At 40.1% G+C, this 4,617-nt stretch overlaps 1 pseudogene; it reads right to left on the bottom strand.

Moving 5' to 3' along the window:
* Nucleotides 1–496: 496 nt before the first annotated feature.
* On the bottom strand, nucleotides 497–4,390 carry LOC129514496 (hsc70-interacting protein-like; annotated as a pseudogene).
* Nucleotides 4,391–4,617: the final 227 nt, after the last annotated feature.

Here is a 4,617-nt window from a genome sequence, read left to right as displayed (position 1 = left end):
CTGTGTGTGACTATCATAAATCAATAAAAATTAAAAAAAAAGTGTTTAAAGTTTGTAATTCCGGGATCCCTGGGTGGCACAGCGGTTTAGCGCCTGCCTTTGGCCCAGGGCGCGATCCTGGAGACCCAGGATCGAATCCCACGTCGAGCTCCCGGTGCATGGAGCCTGCTTCTCCCTCTGCCTATGTCTCTGCCTCTCTCTCTCTCTCTCTCTCTCTCTCTCTCTGTGTGTGTGGCTATCATAAATAAAATAAAATAAAATAAAAACAAAGTTTGTAATTCCTAGTAGGAAAACATTATCTGAATGAATACCCTAATGGCAAACAACTGTAGAATGTTTTAGTTGCATGTGGGGCAGAGGGGTAGGGATTCTCTTCACGGCATCCCAGCTTTCTTCTTGAGAAGGTCAGAGGTACACTGGTTTGTATTATTGTGACATCCATTAGGTGATCGAAGTTGCTTTTCCTTCAGCAAGGGCTTTATTTGTCAGAAGGGCATTATGCTTGACCTCCAAATTTGGCTGACAATTTACTGATGAGATTCATAACCTTTGGGTTGCTCTGATATTTTGACATATTTGCTGGGTTCTGGCCACATCCTGGAAGGCCACCATAACTTCTGGAACCTGCATGGCTGCAAGAACCTCTGGGTCACTAGGAATTTCATTGAGCCCAGGCATTCCTGCCATTTCAGGCATCCCCCCTGCCATTCCAGGCATTCCTCCAGGAAAATTACTAGGCATTCCTCCTGGAAAGCCACCTAGAAAAGAGCCATACTGAGCTCCTGATTGTCCTCTGGCTTTTCCCTCCCTCTGGGCTCTTTCATATTCTTCCCTAGCCTTCTTAACCCTTTCTATTCTTTCTTTGATCTCTCACTCTTCATGTTTTTGTTCATACTTTCTCCGATGTTCAGCAATTTTCTGGGCCCTGGGTTGAACTTTGTTCAGCATTGCACTGGCATCTTCATCATAATCCAGTTTACAAGCAAGGGCAAGATCATGTGCTGCTTCTTCCCAACGACCCAGAAGTCTGTGTGCTTTCCCTCACCACTTGTAAGGCTAAGCTGAATTAGGAATTATTTCAAAAACTCTGTCACAGTCTCAAATGGCAGCACTTGGCTTCTGTAGTTTGATGAAGACACTGGCTCTCTTGGCATACAGAATGGCCAAGCGAGGATTCAGTTTGATGGCATCTGTGAACAAATCAATGGCTTTCTGTAGGTCACCACCATTTAGGGCATCAGTAGCAGCCACTTTTTTTTTTTATCATTTGCCTGATCCATCATTTCCTTGGTTATCTCTATGTTTTCATCTCCCATTTCTTGAGGGGCATCAGTATCTGGTTCAATTACACCTTCATTGTCCATTTCTAGATCATTTTCGTCACTTGATGGTTCGTCTGTCTTTATGTTTTCCTCCTCCTTCTTACTATCTGTTTTTTTCTTCCTTGATATTGTCTTCTGATTTAGTTTTATGAGTAGCAGGTGATATTTTACCCCCATGGTATTTTACCATGCTCTCTACCCTCTCCCGCAGGAAGCACATTTCCTCGGTGTGCAGAACACTCGGATCCTGCTTACACATTTTCATGAAGGCCCGAAGCTCACTCACTTTGCGGGGGTCCAAGGTCCAGGGGCACTGGCAGGTGGCAGGCTTAAATAGATATAACTTGGTGTGCCACGTATGCCTCCATAAACCTGGAAGAAAATAAGTGTTGTCATCAGTTAGAAACAGTTATGTCAGCAGCACTATCCAGCTGAAGGAGAAATGGTTAGCAAGTGTCTCTCCTTTGGGTTCTAGACTCTGAAAGAAGGAACTTTGCTTCTTTTTGTTTGTTTTGAATAAGTGGAGAAAATTAAAAAGCTGGCAGTTAGGATATGGAACCAAGAAACTTCTGGCTAATACAGAGTCTAGAATAGCAACAACAAAGAAAATTCTTTACATTTCTGGTGGTTTCACTTGGAAGATAGTTTGCAGGTGGATAATAGAGAGTGGCATTCTGAGAGTCAAGGGGAGCGAGAATAAGAAGCATCTGAAGGAGGACGCCTGGATGGCTCAGTCGGTGAAGCATTTGCCTTCTAGTTCAACTCATGATCTCAGGGTCTTGGAATCGAGTTCTGAGTTGGGCACTCCGCTCAGTGAGAAGTCTGCTTCTCCCTCTCCCTTTGTGTTCTCTTTCTTACTGTCTCTCAAGCAAATAAAAATTTATTTATTTATTTATTTATTTATTTATTTATTTATTTATTTATTTATTTATTTAAAAGATGCATCTGAAGGAGCATCTGATTGTGAGCTTGTCTGTTGGCCAGTAGGACACTCAGGTCAACTCATGCACAGGATGGAGTCAGGGCCCTTTGTAGAATCTGTCATTGGGCTTCTTGTGTCCCGGGAACCAGATGCGATTCCTTCCCCTTTCCTCCTCTTGGGTTTCCCCCCTCTAGTGGCACTAGGTATACCCTGTGGTCTCTCCTGATAGATTTCTCTGAGGGCTATGTCTTTGAAATACTTTTGCAAACTCCACCATAACAATATACCACTTAATCTATAACTCACAAATATGTTTTTCATTAACTATGCAGATCAGACCAGAGTTTGACTTATGCTTAATAAGCAGTTGGATATTCATTACTGGTAATACTGATGCCATGTCATATATCTGTTCATTTCTCAAAAATTGTATTCTAAGTCTCATTTTGGCAGTTTCAGTGGAAAAACAGGGTTTCCTAAACATTTTTTCCAGCTTTTCCTCTTGAGGAGAAACCAACTGAATTCCTTCTATGTCACTGATTTTTCTAGTTCTTAGACTAAGGACTGTATAATTCTGCTTCTCAGGATTTGCAGGTTAATGAAGGATTGAGATATAGGTAGTGAGAAGATGGATATTTTTGAGAAAAAAAATTAGATAAGTCTCACTAGATACTAATATGGAAGAATTTTGTCACATGCATAATAGATCTCTCAAGCTCAGCAAATAGAAAGTAGTAGAATTTGCAAGGTTAAAATGCCCAGTATGTGGGATTCCATGATTTAATAAGCATGGTCAGAGCAGAGAAAAAATGTAAAATAAGAGTAGTCCAGGCCTTCTTGAGGTTTTATGTTATAATTCATTTAAGTAATGGTTCTTTTTTTTTTTAAAGTAATTTCAACGTGGGGCTCAAACTCACAACCCCAAGATCCAGAGTTATGTGCTCTTGTGGCTGAGCCAGCCATGCACCCTGGTTCTTAATAATCATAGATTTTCTTTTCTGAAAAAGACCTATTATTTCATTTATTGTGAGTAAAAGGAAAACATGAAAATAAAAATTGTTACTAAAAGTACAACTCATAGTCCTTTAAATCCATGAACTGTTACATCACTGAGTATATGGTGGCAGAGAATATAAAGTGGGGTGCAGTAAATCATAAGCTGACACCTGAAGGAAGGAGAAATGAGGAAACATAAAAACAAACCCAACTTTCATACTCTCTCTAATGGGCCTTCATAAAATTTTATGGTCCAATATATCTGTTTCCTGAATCTTATGATAAATGTATTGTTTTAGTGATTTGTTTGCTCTTTGTTATAAAATGTTTGGTAAAAAAACCCCATTAGGCTATAGGTAAAACCATCTGTAAATAGTAAACAATTATATATCTATTTAAAAATATTTATATTTCTTACTTATTTCTATTTAAAAATACCTATTTCTTACGCTGTTTCTTGTATCATATGTACTGGCTAAAACCTCAGGTGCAATGTTGAGTAGATATGATGACAATAAACATCTTTTCCTATACTTTTTGTTTTAAGGGAAATGACATTTCTAAGGCTTTCATAGCACATTTAGATTTTAATTGATCATCTCTATCTGGTTTAGAGAAATTCCCTTCAATTCCTATTTCCCTATGAGAGTTACTCATCAATAGTTGAATTTTATCAGATTTTTTCTTCATCTATTAGGATAATCATATGAGTTTTGCTCCTCTAATCTGTTGTATAAATTAAATTAAGAGTAATTAAGACATCGTTGATATTTTAAAAATTAAAAAAAAATAAAAAGGAGATCCTACCTTTTGTAATTATTTTTATTTTTTTCTGTACACTCCAGGACTTGGTTTTGAAATATTTGTTTCAGATTTTTTGTATCAATAGTTATATAGGGAATGGACCTATCCACTTTATTTCTAGGATCGAAAGGAAAAGAAAGAAATCGTTAGCTCTACCCATAAGCTCTATGAGGGTGGGGTCTGTGGGTCTGTCTGTGAAAGAGCAGGAGACTTCCTCCCCACCAGCACCAGCCAGCTGCTCCTTGTGGCATCCTGGCCAGTGTGCAGAGGGGAGGGGGGAGGCCTGCAGGTTCCCCGGGTGGTGGAACATCCTGCCATCCAGAACCAGCACCACCAGGAGGGGCATCACTGGGGAAGCCTGTGTTGTTCACAAGGCAGGGGGCAGCCCCTCAGACAACTGGCACGCATGGACAGAGCTACTACCATTACAGGCATTTCCCCAAGGTGGGGAGAAAGTGTCCCATAGAAGAGAGACCCATTACAACAAAGTTGCCATCTCTCTGAGGGCTGAAGGGAGGATGCTGTCAGGCTGCTTTTCCAGGATCAAAGCTATGGTCCCTCTGATAATGGCTT

This window comes from Nyctereutes procyonoides, unplaced genomic scaffold (assembly GCF_905146905.1).
Source record: "Nyctereutes procyonoides isolate TBG_1078 unplaced genomic scaffold, NYPRO_anot_genome, whole genome shotgun sequence".
Taxonomy (NCBI): domain Eukaryota; kingdom Metazoa; phylum Chordata; class Mammalia; order Carnivora; family Canidae; genus Nyctereutes; species Nyctereutes procyonoides.
The sequence above is the reverse complement of the archived record's forward strand: the minus strand, read 5'-3'. Positions and strand labels throughout refer to the sequence as shown.